This window comes from Sciurus vulgaris (genome assembly GCF_902686455.1).
Source record: "Sciurus vulgaris genome assembly, chromosome: 17".
In the NCBI taxonomy this organism is placed as follows: Eukaryota; Metazoa; Chordata; class Mammalia; order Rodentia; family Sciuridae; genus Sciurus; species Sciurus vulgaris.
Window position 1 is genome coordinate 17,884,582 of NC_136478.1, and position 16,002 is coordinate 17,900,583.

At 45.7% G+C, this 16,002-nt stretch overlaps 2 pseudogenes across 2 annotated transcripts; one reads left to right on the forward strand and one right to left on the reverse strand.

Annotated features, from left to right (window-relative positions):
• Positions 1-11,160: 11,160 nt before the first annotated feature.
• On the reverse strand, positions 11,161-12,221 carry LOC306647666 (putative ATP-dependent RNA helicase DDX5; annotated as a pseudogene). The gene has a single exon. The product of its transcript is annotated as a putative ATP-dependent RNA helicase DDX5 (transcript).
• On the forward strand, positions 12,090-14,054 carry LOC306647667 (putative ATP-dependent RNA helicase DDX28; annotated as a pseudogene). The gene is made up of 3 exons: positions 12,090-12,137; positions 12,458-12,736; positions 12,785-14,054. The product of its transcript is annotated as a putative ATP-dependent RNA helicase DDX28 (transcript).
• Positions 14,055-16,002: the final 1,948 nt, after the last annotated feature.

Genomic DNA, 16,002 nt, shown 5'->3' on the forward strand with positions numbered 1-16,002 from the left:
TTATTAGGAGAACCAAGCTTTCGCCCGTTTAAAAAGGCCACATATTGAAGTCATCACATAAATCCTAAGTGCTTAACTTCTAAAGGGCTTGAAAACAAACCTAAGAATTCCTAAGCAATTAGTTGATGGACGATCTGGATCCTCATGACACAGTTCTGTTTCCAGAGGCAGCTCTGCTTTTACTGCCCAGCTTCCCTTCCATGGCCACCACTAGCACAAACTGATGGTCCACGGCTATCAATGAAGCATGGCTGCCTACAGGTCTGTGCTGTGACAGACACGGCTCCCTTTCATCTCGTATTATACTGTACCTCTCTCCCAGAGAAAACAAGTCCACTTTCTGGGAGCTCAAGAAAACTAAAAGACAAGGGGATGAATATATTAACGCAGGCTCCACTACCTTCTCCTGAATTTCATCAGCCCTAGAACTTTGCCATGGAACATGCTTAGGCCTCTGTCACCCTGAACTCAGAAACCTTCCTTTCTGCCTCCCACTTGAAACCTCCAGAGGACATGTGCTCCATTCCTCCTGCCCTCCCTCCACCTCACTTTGCCAGCACCCTAGAAAGCTCAGCCCCTGCCCTGCTGCAGGTACCAGCATCCCAATCCCCACCAGCATCTCAGATTTCCTTCCCACAAGGCTGCAAGTTAGCACTGCATAGCAAGCACAGCTGCCAGGCAAAGGTCCAGTTTTTAGTGACTATGGAACAAGAACACAGCTTCTCATTTTCCTCATCCCTACTCCCAAACCCTTCTCGCCACCCTCGTTTCCAACAAAAGACTGGCTTCCTACAAGTCTCTCAGCACATAACTCCTCAGCTTCCCTCACGACCCATCACTCCCCCCTCGCCTCCTTTGCCCATCTCCCACCTCCTTATCAAGAAATCTGTGCCCAAAATCAGACATGAAGACCAATGGGATACAAGACACGTTGACACACCCTCGTACACACAGTAACCTCTTAGGAGGAAAGGCACCATACACATACGCTGCAGAAAAGACAGCTTCTTCAACAAACGGTGCAGGCATAATGGGAAATCCATATGTAGTAGAATGAAATTGAACCCCTATCTCTCATGGTGCACAAAAACCATCTCAAAATGGATCAAGGACCTAGAAATTAGACCAGAGACCCTGTACTACTAGAACAAGAGCTAGGCCAACCCCCATCATGATTACGTAGGAGCCAACCTCCTAAACAAGACTCCTAAAGTGCAGGAAGTACATGCAAGAATCAAGAAACTGTATGGTATCAAACTAAAAGCTTCTTCACTGCAAAGGAAACAATGAAGAATGTGAACAGAGAGCCTTAGCAATTTGAGAAAATCTTTACCCCTACACCACAGATAGAGCATTAATCCCCAGGTTATACAAAGAACTCAAAAAACTTGAAACCAAAAAAAACAAATAACCCAATCAATAAATGGGCAAAGGATCTGGAAAGGCACTTGAGAAAAGAAGAAATACAAAATGGAAAAAATTATATGAAAAAATGTTCAACATCTCTAGCAAAATGAGAAATGCAAATTAAAACTACACTTCCAGTTCTATGTCACTCCAGTCAGAATGGCAATTTGAATACAGGTAACAATCAATGGTGCCCAGGAATGTGGGGAGAAAGGTACTCACATATATTGTTGGTGGGACTACAATTTAGTGCAACCACTATGGAGAGTAGTATGGAGATTGCTTAGAACACTTAGAATCTAACCACCATTTGACCTAGTTATCCCACTCCTCCGTCTATACCAAACGGACTTAAAATCAGCACTCTACGGTGCTGAAGCTACGTCACTGATTACAGCAGCTCAATTCACAATAGTTAAGCTAGGTGCCCTTCAACAAATTAATGGATAAAGAAAATGTGTATATGTACACAAATGGAATATTACTCAGCCATAAAGCACAATGAAATTATGGCATTTGCTAGGTAATGGAGAGAACTGGAGATTATCATGCTAAGTGAAATAAGATAACCCAAACACCTAAGGCCAAATGTTCTTTCTGATATGTGGATGCTAACCCACAACAACATTGGGTGGGACGGGGAAGATATAAAACCACTGGATCAGACAAAGGAAATCAAAAAGAAAGGCAGGGAAAGGACAATAGGAAGGACAGTAGAATGAATCAGACATACCACGCCTCGCCTCTTACTTGAATATAGAGATCAGGGTAACTCCTCATCATGTACAACCACAGGAATAGGATCCTTACCACATGTGAAGGTACACTCATGTAGGCCTGCAGCTTGGGAGGCTGAGGCAGGAGAACCGTGAGTTCAAAGCCAGTCTCAGCAACAGTGAGGCCCTAAGCAACTCAGTGAGGCCCTGTCTCTAAATAAAATATAAAATAGGGCTGGGGATGTGGCTCAGTGGTCCAATGCCCCTGAGTTCAATCACCAGTATCCACCCTTGCCCCCCAAACCAAGAATAGGATCTGAATTAGAATAAGTTATACTACAAGGATGTATTTTATGCCAAAATATAGTCTACTCTCCTATATGATGAAAAAGAACAAAATTTAAAAAAAAAGACGAATCTGTGCCCTAGGCTGAGGTTACAGTTCAGTATCAGGGTAGCTGCCCAGCATATGCAAGGTCCTGGGTTCCACCCTCAGCACTGCCACAAAATAAATATAAAACCCCTATCCCGTCCAGGAGAAAAGAAAAACAACAAACCGACTCCACTGCACTGCTGGCCTGGCCCATCGCCCCTACAGCCCCTCACTTCTACCTCCTTCCTCCCTCTATTCCTCAAACACGCAAGTCTTTCCTAAATAACTCCCTTCACCCTACTTCCTTTACCTCAAGCCACCTGCCTGTACTTGCTCCCCAATTAACCTTTTAAATCCCTGAAGTGGTGGCTGGCAGTCCTTCTTCTCCCTCCTTGTTTGCTGTTCGTCCTTAAGCCTTTAACTCCGAAGCTGTCCACACTCACCTTATTCTCACATATACCACCAACAGCCTTCTTGCAATTGATCTCTCTGCCATCTCACGTTGTTCACACACACGACTGTTGCATCCCTGACAGTAGACTCTTTAATTTGCCTATTTTCTCACATTTTTCTTCTCACATTGACACCTATCCTCCAACAAACACACCTAGGAATTAGGGTGTTTACCCAAGTACACTCACAGGTCCTCCCTTCTCTCTACATGGTGGGTTCCTCTCCAATTACACACTTTATCTTAGGGTAACTGGGCTTCACATGCAGTTGTGGAAGGTGAGAGACCCTAGCCCTAGGAGGTACCTTCACCCAGCTTCCCCAATGGCACATCTTAACTGCAACACAATATCACTATCAGGATATTGACACTGACACAGGTAAGACACAGAAGGATCCCGTCACTGAAGACTCCTCCTATTGCCTTTTATAACCACAGTTATCCCACCCCTATCCCCACCCCCAATGGTTTTCTAAAAATACGTTCTAAGTTGTTGATGGACCTCTATTGTTATTAGTGTATATATGGTGCTGCGAATCGAACCCAGTGCCTCACACATGCCAGGCAAGTGCTCTGCCACTGAGCCACAACCCCACCCCCAATGGGTTTTAAATAAAAGGATGGGAGATGAGAAGTAGCCCAGCAGTGGAGCCCTAGCGTGCACAGAGCTCTGGGTTCCATCTACAGCACAGGAAAAAGAAAAAGATGCTAAGATCAGAATACCTGAATAGCATCTGAAACGTTGCACACTCAGTAGGACAACATATCAGGACTTAAGGGAAGCTCTCCAGCTGGACTCTGAAACATGCTCAATGAGAAGCACTGCCTGCTCACATTCCCTCATCATCCAACATAGCTACTCCTTTAATTCTGTTTTCCCTCACAGATCTTTCGGAACCTGGGTCTGAACCCCAGTATTCTCCAGAGGGCTCAGCAAGTGTATCTACTGGCCCACCAGCTAACATCACCAGAAAATCCAATGGCAACCAAAACCCAACGTCGTCTAGGTTCCTCAGCCTGCTTCTGGTTCTTTCTCTCCTGTTCCTAACCTCTGAGTCCATTCACTGATGAACTGAACATATGCTCCTGTGGGGGCTCCTGTGGGGGCCAGGGCAGTGCCCAACTTGATGCTCATCTACCCATCTCAGTAACCCAGACACCTCTGTGCTCCCCAGGCTGCTGGCCTCCACTAGGGCCCACAGAGCTCATTGGTGTCTTGCCGGTTCATCCCCTGCCACCTTCAGTAAACACCTGTGTCTGGAGTTTCCATTCTGCCTCCCCAACTCCTGAACACTCCCGCATCCAAATGAGGAGGCTGCACTGTGGGAAAGCCCTCCCAGAAAACCAGGAGCACTTACCTCACACTGAACAATGTCAGCTCCATGATCCAGGGCCAGCAGCTGCACTGGGAGAGTGCCCACCCAAACCATAGGGGCTAAGATGAGTTTGTTGTGGAAGCACAGAGAGACGCTATTCACCATCATTCCTCCTCTGCTGCACCTGAAGAAAAAAGGAAAAGAAGGTCACAAATTCAACTGGAAACAATCCCTTCTGTTATCGAGGGCAATGTTTCTTCACTCCTTCCAATCCAGAGTCATTTGCTTTCCTTTTGTCTGATCATGCAAAGTATGCATGCTCAGTCATTCCTCTAACCACTACTCATTAAGGGCTTAATCTGTGCCAGCCACTGTCCTAGTCTCTTGGGATACATTAGACCACAAAACATCAAAAAATGTCTGCTCAGCATGACTTTCTCACTGTTGGAAGAAAGCAGGCAAAGTCACCAAGCATAACAAGTACACAAATAATTACACAGCATATTGGAAAACTGGTAGGGCCTGGAAGAGAAAAAAAGCAAAAATATTATTTTACTTCTTTAGTTTGTTTCTATATCTGTTTGGAGACAGGGTCTCATTATGTTCCCCAGGCTGGTCTCCAAATCCTACCTGAATTAGGCCTCCAGGCAGCAGGGACTGCAAGTACTTGCCATCACTCTTCGCTGGTTTGTGGTTTTATTTGTTTTTATTTATTTTTAATTTTTGTACTGGGGTTTGCACCCAGAGATACCTAACACCTTTTAATTTTTCATTTTGAGACAGGGACTCACTCCTTAAGTTCGTTGGGGCATCATTAAGTTGCTGATGCTGGCTTTGAACTATCGGACCTCCTGCCTACACTCAAAACCAGCTGGGGCTGGGTTGCGATTTTAATAGAGAAATCAACACAAGGATGGTGGGGAATGTTGGGGATTGAAACCTGTGCCTCACACATGCAATTCTGTACCACTGAGTGACCACCCCCAGCTCCAGAAGACAAGAAGGAAAGAAAGATTCGAGTTAGCTAAGTTGGACGCTAAGGGAACAATGCACAGCAGAGGCAGCAGTCTGTGCGTCTCCTAAGGCAGGACCTTTCCTGATGTGTTGGAGCAATGGCAAGGAAGACGACATGACTGGGCCACAGAAAAGACAAGCGATAGTAAGGGAAGTAAGATACGTGATATAACCGCAGTAAGAAGATAAGAGCAAGTACGTGAGCCAGTGAAGGGCTCTAAGTGGAGGAGAGGCATCAGCTGACATGTTCTTACCTATCATGCTGACTGCTCTGGTAACAGCAAACTGTGGGGGACAAGGGTGATCACAGGGAGTCCACTTAGAAGGCAATTCAGTAGTCAGTGTGAGAGATGATGGAAGTTCGGACCAGGTAGCTGCAGTGAAGGTGGTGAGAAGGGCTCACATTCTAGGAATACTCTGAAGAGCCAACAGGTACAACAAGAAAACCAAATCCTATATCTAAGTGGAAACTACTGTTGATACTTCATTCTACCAATCACGGCCTCCTCTAAAAAGTCACAAAGCTTGCCTACTATGCTCTGCTCACTTACTGATACTGCTCCACTTGCTTTCTACTCCTTGGGCCCCTTCAGCCCAGCTTCCACCTCTGCCACTCTCCCTCACCATGCTAAAAAAACACACCAATGACCTGAAAGTTACTTAATCTACTAGATACTTACCTGACTACATCTTTTTTAATCATAGCAAGTGACACAGTGGAGTCCTCCCTCTTCCTTGAATTTCTTCCCCTCTTTGGCTTCCCTGACCCAGCACTCCTCGTTTCCCTGAGCCTCTCTGTCCACTGCTGAGAGGTCAACTTCACTTATGAGGGTTTCTACTTAGTCTTGGACCCCCTTCCCTTCTTATTCCCATGTAAACTTATTAACTCACATGGCTTACAATATCAGCTAACTACTGGTGATCTGCAAAAGTACCTCATCTCTACCTGAACTAGGAGAGTACTCAGGGGTACAGCACTTGCCTAGTATTTAGCATGCACAATGCCTCGGGTTGGTTTCTTAGCACCAAAAGTGGATAGGTAGGTAGGTAGGTAGGTAGATAAATAAAACAAGTTTTCTCCAAAATAATAATGTAATCATTACTTTATTAGGCAAGAAGATAAGTAAGAACAGAAATTTTGTTGACAACTCACTCTTCTAAAAGTGCCTGACACATGCATAGCACTCAGAAAAACTTTTTTTTTTTTTCTTATTTATCTATTTATTTATTTATTTTCGTACTGGGAACTGAACCTTCAACCCAGGGGCACTTAACCACTGACGCACATCCTCAGTCCTTTTTATATTTTATTAGAGATGGGGTCTTTCTGAGTTGCTCAGGGCCTTGCTGTGTTGCTAAGGCTGGTCTTGAACTTGTGATCCTAATACATCCACCCAAAGCTCATGGGATTACAGAAGTGCACCATCACACCCAGGAGAAATATTTCTAAAATGAATACATGAATGAATGACTGAGATCCAAGGACACACCAAGCTCTTGCTCCTAGGAGTTCACTATTTTTTAAAATAAGTGAAACTTTCTTATTTCTGAAGCAGTAATTAAATGTTACTCAATGTCTGCTGTGTACTCCAGGAAAAGAGAGGGACTTTAGGCATTGTCTGAGAATGTGACAAGAAATTAGGGACAATGGGCAGGCACAGACTTAGACAAAATCCAACCCCTATTAGATTTTAAGGTAATTATAAAGGCTCCAGCATAATGAAAAAGCACATGCATACCTAATCAGCTAACCCTACCCTGAATAGTTGAACACAATCTAAATACACATACAAACATACATAGCTACCGCTCTTTTCTGATATTCCTTCAATTAGCTCATCTGGTTTGCTGCAAAGCAATTCTTTGTTTTATATCTGAGAACAATGGTACATGGAAATGGATGAAACTCATCAGGTCAGACATCCAAGGAGTGATTGAGATAAGAAACAGTGAGCTCTGAGTTTTTAGAATCATAATAGTAGTATAGAAGCTGAGCAGGGAGTCACACACCTATAATTCCAGCTATTTGGGAGGCTGAGATAGAAGGATTGCAAGTTCAAAGCAAGTCTGGGAAACAAAGTAAGACCCTGTCAGACCATGAAATTTAAAAAGGGTCGAGGATGTAGATCAGTAGCAATAGAGTGCTTGCCTATCATGTGTGAGGTTCTTGATTCAAGGTTTCCAGACCAAAACATAAGATCTCTTAATGTGCAATACTGACAAATTAGCTCTTCTTTTGGTGTTTTTTGTTTTGGTTTGGTTTTTTAGTGAACCCAAGGCATCCTGGTATGCAAGAGCTCTCCCAACTGAGATATCTTCCGAGTCCCAGATACATTTTTCTCCAGAATATTTTGAATCCACAGTTGATTGAATCTTCAGAAATGCATCCTGAGGTTAGGAAGAGCCACCTGTATTGGTGGCACTAAATCACATTTTCTAGCTGTTAAGAACCTCCCATGTAATCAATCCACCAACATTTACCTTATCTCCCACCCCAGAACTTCAGACTACAAAAATCTGACACCCATTTTCAGAACTTTTCAGGAAGTATGACCAGTGTAGTTCTTTTTTTTACAACTTCAATACCTAAATCTCAGCCAAATATTCTTCCTGACCAGGCCTATATAGCAAAAACCACAAAGGTGATGACTTCCGAAGTGTAACTGCATGTTTACTACTACACTCTGAGAATTTAAGGTATCTGAGAGTGAAGGTGAGTCGGCTCCAAGAGTGACTTCAGGATGAGAACTTGGGAAGGGCGACAAGGAATCACAGAGTGCAATTTAGCTTTAACTTTTTCTTTTTTTTTTTTTTTTGTCATCACTGTATTTTTAATTTTGTCAAAAAATTGTGTGGAAATATAAAAACGGAGAAATAGATAACAATTCTTAAAGTTGTTTGAGACACTAAGGAAATTCTAAAAAACCATGTACAAGAAATCATGTTTTGGGGGATGGAAATGGGAATGAAAGAATTGGAAATAACTTTCCTATGTCCATATATGATTACACAAGCAGTGCCACTCCACATCATATACAACCACAAGCATGGAAATCATACTCTACATATGTATACTATGTCAAAGTACATTCTGTCATGTATAACTAAAAAAAATTTTTTTAATCATGTTTGAAGAAAACGTACATCAAACGTTGAATACAAAATCTATGTAAAAAAATCCTTTGTCCCCCCCAAACCAAATACATGTGTGTGTATATATAATATGTATACATATATGTACGTATATATGTATGTATGTACCAAGGGATAAAAACCTGCCATGAGACTATTAGGAAAATCCCAACAAGGAAATCTAATTTTTCCATTGGTCCATTAAAAACAATTATTTAGAAACTATAGGGGCTGATGTTGTGGTTCAGTGGTAAAGTGCTTGCCTGGCATGTGTGAGGCACTGGGTTCTCAGCACCACATATAAATGAATAAATAAAATAAAGGTCCATCAATAAGTGAAAAAAAGAATTTCATAAAAGTTAAGTCTACTGACATTAGAGATATACTTCAATTTGCCTATGAGTCCAACAGGATTCAAAATAAAAGGAGAAACACCCCATTACCTCGTTTGACTTTAAAAAGCACCTATTGCCTAAACAAAACTAATGCCTAAACAAAACTTGTAAAGTATGTCACCACAACTTTATTTTTTAAAAAATATTTTTTTTTTTTTTTTAGTTGTAGGTGGACACGATACCTTTATTTTTTATGTGGTGCTAAGGATGGAACCCAGGGCCTCACACATGCTAGGCGATGCTCTACCGCTCGGCCACAACCCCAACCCACAACTTTACTTTCATAAGTAAAAACTAGACAAACGCAGGGTAGAGATCTCCATTAAGAATGAGTCACTGGAGCCCTTTCCTTTTACCTGTACCACACTGCGGAGGGCCGGGGCCTTCTGTGGTCTTCCCATTGCCTGGGGTTTACAAAGACAGGCAGAGTGGGCATTTTGTGTAGCAGCCTGGGAGTTAAGGACTGTGTGTTTGAGAGTGCGGACTGACTCAGGCGGCCTGGGTCATGAAGTAGGACACAACCTCCTGGCCTACACCCTCAAGCAATGTGTTCGCCAAGAGAAGCATGAACTCTGGGCATGCGATGTTCCCAGCTCTCTGAAGAAATCACCGTCTAAGAAGTATGTAAGGTGCTTAACTCCTCGAGAAACATTTCCTCAGTCATTCAGGACTGCCTACTCTTCAGCTGGGCCCACCAGCTCCAGTCACCATCTCCTTCAAGACAGGAAATGCTCTGCCTCATCACACTGCAATCAGACCACTTCGTTCACACATGATCGACCCCCTTGTGGAAAGATGCGCAGTTCAGCAGGAGGCAGAGCGCCACTGAAGCACCTCCACTCGCACCAGTGCATGAGGTGGAGAGAAGAAATTGCAGGAGTACCAGTTTCTCTCAGGGCTGCAGGCTCTTGTTCTTCATGAGGAGTGACATGGCCACACAGGTTTCCCGGGGCAGCAGACACTGTGCCAGTGGGGACTGCGTCAAACCTGAGGATTCTGCAGCTTCCTCTTGCCACAATGGTACAAGAGTGCAAAGATGGCAGCTATGATAACCCCGGATCCTGGCCGTCTAGGGCCACACCAAGGGCAGCCGCACAGATACCCAGATAATGAGGATGACCACACTTTCAAGATATCCAGCAATGCCATGAGTTGGGATATTAAGGATTTCCTAGTGGATAATCTGGATGTCCTGGCCACCCCATTCTCGGTCTGCCAGATCCCTAAGACAGTCACACTACATAAGAGCTACAACATCATGGTAGTGGTCACTCCGGGGAACTCAGCCATGGCTCCACCATGCCAGTCCCACAATACAAGTCAGGCAGAAACATCTCAATGGAGCCACCGTAAGCAGAGACTTGTAGTCAGTGAAACGGGCAGATTGCTTTGTTACTGAGATCATCTCCATTTGTAGCACACTCCCTAGAGTGGACAGCAGTCAACTTTACCCAGGTTAGTTGGAGCCCAAGCTAAAGCTATAGTAAGAGGGAAGTAACACAGGATCCTCCCATTTTCCTGACCTTCATTCACCTGGGCCAAGGGAGACTTCAACCATCTGTGGTCACTGACACTCAGGATGCAGGCCTCTTCTACCCAATCTCCAGTTGGTCCCTGAAGAAGTTCACCCTCAATGATGGAGAGAGACTCTGAGTAGAGTGTTTAGGTTCAATTATGGTTCAAACTAGAGTACTTTACTCACTTGTAAACCAAACCAAAGATTTAAAAAGTAAATTTACATCAGGCCAAAATAGAGCCAAGCCTAGGTGGGCAGATGACTAAAACAAAATAAGAAATTCAGGGTATTTTCTAAACTTGAATCTCTTTGGTTGAAATCTCAATGTCTACTTGAAGTACCTGAATTCCTGTGTCACTCATTTTCCACCAAGAACATTCCAACTCTGTATAACCACTTCTGCCTGATGAAAAAGAACAATATGAATTCCTCTCATTTTGCATCTTGCCTCACTAAAGCTTTTTCTTATCCATCCTGTTGTTTAAGAGAGTTTGGTGGAATAAAGCCTCGCCTCTCTTTCATGTGAGGCCCAAGGTAGTTAAGAGACTTACTGGGTGCTGGCAGTCATCAGAGGCAGAGATGACTCAGACCCAAGTCCCAGGGCCTGGCTCAGAGCTGTTCACTCTCATCCCTCCAGAAGTGAGCACTCCCCTGACTTTGGAACTGAGGAGGCAGAAATATTTATAAAACATACGCATGCCTTTCAGAGCTTGCATTCACTTGGGAAAATAAACACTATATGTAAAAAAAGATGCCAAAAGGAAAAAAAAATGTCACTGATAAGCACAATCAATTTATGACTAGTACATTTCCTTCAGGTAGTGTATTTTCTGGAGCATTCTACTCAAAATTATTTTGCATATGGTTTGCACTTAGTTCTAGTGGTCCAATATTTATATGAATATAGTCTTTGAGGAAATCTTCAGCAAGTCGTCTTACTTCTTTAGGCCAAGTCGCACTCCACATTAGGGTTTGCCTATCAGGTCTTATTTGATCCACGATCTTCCTTATTTGGGGTTCAAAGCCCATATCAAGCATCCTATCTGCTTCATCAAGGACAAGGTAGGTTGTTCTCAGATTGGTTTTCCCACATTCTAAAAAGTCAATCAGTCTTCCAGGTGTTGCAGTACAGATTTCCACACCTCTCTCCAAATCACATATCTGTGGTCCCTTGGGAGCACCACCATAGATGCCAGTAGACTTTAAGTGACAAGCTCTGCAGTATTCAGCAGCTACCTGCTGCACCTGCTGGGCCAGTTCCCGAGTTGGTGCCAGCACCTCTCTCTAGGAATGGCTGATAATTGATGTGGACGTTGGCTGGCAACAAATAAGACAATGTCTTTCCAGATCCAGTCTGCGCTACTCCAACCATATCCAATCCACTTAGAGTAAGTGGCCATCCCTGAGCTTGAATTGCAGTGGGTTCCGTGAAGTTTTGCCTTGCAATCACGTCCACGACGTTTGCAGGGAAGTTTGCTTCATAGAAATTCAGAACTGGCTTTGGACAGTTGTGACCTCTAACCGTAATTTCCTTGCTTCTTCTGTATGTCTCTACTTCTTGTGCTGTGCGCCTAGCCAAATCAGGGTGTTCCTGATAAAAATTCTTCTCAAACTTGGGCAACTCATCAAGATTTCACTTCTTTTTAACTAGTTTCTCCCCGGGATTTCCAAACTTCTTTCCAGATAGGGGCCCTCCCCTACTCCCTCCAAATCGAGGTGCACCAAACCCTCGATCCCGGCCGCGGTCTCGGTCACTCGAATAACCCGACATGGCATCAATGGTTGCGGTCGGCGGGGAACGAAGAGAAGAGAATCGGGTGCGCCGTGTCGCTGTTACTGGCCTCGGCTACGACGAAGCCTTGCGGGGGGGGGGGGGGGGCAGCGGCGGAGGAACCGCGATGACAACATCTGGAGCTTATCGACCAGAGACACGTGGAAATGAATGAGGTTTTTTTTTGTTTTTGTTTTTGTTTTTGTTTTTAAGGTGGAGATGTCACCGCCTGAAACGGGGACTGAAGACCTAACTTCCCATTTCAGAGAAAAAATAAGATTAAGGACACCATCTTGTACTGCGGGATCTGAGTCGGAGTGCGGCGGGAATTGAGCCTAGATTTACAACTCCACACCCTTGTCTCAGCCCCCTGGCGGACCATTCATTCAACGCTCGCAAAACACGTATTACCAGTATTTCCGCAGGCTCCACACTGAAAATGACGCCCCAAACCTCACCCTCACAGTTTACAAGGGGAGCCTGGCACTGAACAAGCCCTCAAGAGGGGCAATGAGGACTACAAACGAGAACCTCAAGGAATGGGCACCCACTCTCCAGGAGACACCAGCACAGCTGGTTCATAGGACCAGGGCCCCACTGCCGCTTGGTCCCCGCGCCTGCCTACAGCGCTCTCCCCACCCCAAGGTTGGTCTAGTTCTGGATGTCCATTCCTGTTCACACCTGCACACCTAGCGGTCACTGAATTGCAGGGACCTTGCCCACTTCCTGACGACCGCCAGCTCCGCAGGCCGAACTGAACTGCGCCAGCCACCGTACGCCAGGGAGCGGCACGTACGTGACGTCACTGAAGTGCGCCTCTCCAGCCGCAAGGGCAACCTGGCTCTGGCACTGCCGACGTTGCTCTTGTGGCTTACCGATCGGTTGCTGCAGGCGCCCCATCGGATCCTGTCGGACCGCGGTCCCGAGGAACCCTTGACAGTGGTCCGAATTCCGCGGGCTTTACAGCGGCGTCAGGCACAGCGACAGAGCGGGCGTCAAGTCCTAAGCGGCCAGTGTTAATGAGACCCGGACCACTGCTCATCTCTGCCCGGCGGCCCGAGTTGAACCAGCCAGCACGCCTCACGCTGGGACGTTGGGAGTGCGGAACGCTCGCCTCGCGTGGCTGGAGACATCGGCGCGCGCATGGGGACTATTCTCCATCGAGTGCGCGCAAACTGGACGCACCAGCGCTGCGACACCTCTTGTCCCACGACAGCTTCGCACCTGGGTCTGAAGCCCCGGGTGCTGCGCGCACTGCACGATGCTGCTCCTGAAGTCGTTCGACCCACCACCGTGCAGTCACGCACCATACCCCCGCTGCTTCGCGGCCACCACCTCCTTTGCGCCGCGGAACTGGCAGTGGCAAGACTCTAGGCTATCTACTTCTACTGCTGCAACGGATCGTCTGGTTCTGGACATCCACCGTGTTCCTGCTCCCAGGGGTCTAGTCCTTGTGCCGTCCGGAGAATTAGCGGAACAGGTACAGGCTGTGGCCCAATCGCTGGGCAGCTCCTTGGGCCTGCAGGTGCAGGAGCTAGGGGGAGGCCATGGCATGCGTAAAATGAGGCTGCAACTGTCTAAACAGCCTTCAGCACATGTTTTAGTTGCCACTCCGGGGGCTCTGTGGAAGGCCCTGAAGAGTCAACTGATGAGCCTGGAGCAGCTCTCTTTTGTGGTGTTGGATGAGGCAGACACGCTGCTCGATGAAAGCTTCCAAGACCTGGTGGACTACATCTTGGAAAAGAGCCAAATAGCCCAAGACTCAGCTGACTTAGAAGACCCCTTTAATCCCGAAGCTCAGTTAGTGCTGGTGGAAGCCACTTGCTGAGTAAAGTGGGGAACCCAGGATCTCTCACCACCATCACCACTTCACAGCTCCACTGCCTCATGCCTCATGTCAGACAAACATTCCTGAGGCTGAAGGGAGCAGAGAAGGTGGCAGAGTTGCTACAGATCCTCAAGCAGCAAGACACAGAAGAGAAGCCTGCAGCCTCAGGAACTGTCCTGGTGTTCTGTAACAGCTCCAGCACTGTTAACTGGCTGGGATATATTCTGGATGACCACAAAATCAAACACCTAAGGCTTCAGGGACAGATGCCAGCCTCGATGAGGGCAGGCATCTTCCAGTGCTTCCAGAAGGGATGCCAAGACATACTGCTCTGCACAGACATAGCCTATCGGGGCCTACACAGCACCCATGTGGACCTGGTTGTCAGTTATGATTTTCCCCTCACCCTGCAAGATTACATCCATAGAGCAGGGAGGGTGGGCCGGCTTGGGAGTCAGGTGCCAGGTGCGGTTGTCAGTTTTGTGACCCACCCCTGGGATGTGAGCCTAGTGCAGAAGATTGAACTGGCAGCTCGTAGAAGGAGAAGCCTTCCGGGACTGGCATCCTCTGTGGGAGAGCCGTTGCCTCAGGAAGCTTGATTCTGGCTCAGTCAAATGTGGTTCTGCATTAGGGATCTTTCCTGGTGTCCTGGGTGCGTGAACACACTTGTCGCCTAGGCTGCCCTTAATGCCTCTCAGGGCCTAGTGAGCTGCTAGTGGCTTTGAAAGATGGGCTACTGGCCAGTATTGGAGTAACGGAGCATTGGACCAAAGCAGCATACTCTTTCACATAAAATGGTAAGAATGAAATAGATTTTGGTTTAGTCATGTTGTCATTTCTAGCAATAAATAAAGTTTTCATGGGCTGCCATAACAATAATCATCATTGTGGCAGACCTCACTGTGTTCCAATAATGCATACTCCCAACTGCCACCAGTAGGACAAAGATCCCGTTGAGTTTATTTTCTTTTTTTGCAGTAATATGGATGGCAAGCTCTCTACCACTATGCTACATCCCAGACCTATTGTTTTTGTTGTTTTGTTTTATTCTGTTTTGTTTTGTGTTAGAGTTCCAAAGTTTGAACCCTGGGGCACTCTACATTGGGCTACATCCCTATGCTCTTTTTTTTATACCTTATTTCTGGTACTGGGGATTGAACCCAGGGGTGCATCACCACTGGGCTACAACCACAGCCCTTTTTATTTTTATTTTGAAACAGGGTCTTGCTGCGATGATGAGACTGGCCTCAAACTTGTGGTCCTCCTTTCTAGGCCTCCTGAATGGATGGGATTACAGGACTGCATGACCACACATGGTTGGTTTGCCTTTTTTGATGAAAGGGTAGTGAAAGGATAATGTAATTTGGTATTATGTTAGTAGTTCATAAACATGTTTTAAATTTTATGCTAAAATATGCCTATCATTTTTACTTTGTAAAGTCACTGGAGACCCGCATTCTGCTTTGGAGAACCTCCAACAGCCGGAAGGCTGTCCATCACCTAGAAATGTGACAAATTCATCCTCTCAGCTATACATCTGGCCCTCCAACAATATGAAACCCTACTGTTGAACAGAACACCTCTGCATATCTTGGGTAGGTCCCTTAGTCTCCTTTTGAGACCTCACTTGTAAAAACTGGAGGTGCAAAGAATTTTTTTTCCTTGTGTGTGTGTATGTGTGTTTTGACCAGAATCAAACCGAGAACTTCATGTATATTAGACAAAAATTTATCATTGAGCCACATCTCCATCTCATCAAAGGATTTATCTTTGGGGCAGAAAGAGATCAAGAATGGCCTGTCTTTGCTTTTATTCTGTGCACAAGTTCAAATCTAAACTTCAGACCCACTTGCACGAAGCATTCCCCGACCTAATACATTCAGATCTCTTTCTAACAGTTAAATGCTTAGGGTCACGGCCATGCAAACTAGCTGTCTCTGTGTTTAATCATGACTGTGTGATCAGTTTCAGAATTTCGGTTTTTCAGAATCTTGGTCCCCAGTGGTCATGGGCTGTCCCAACCCCCTGCTGTGCTCCACAGACAGTGGTTATTTGTCTAGGATATGGGTGGAGAGGCCAGAAG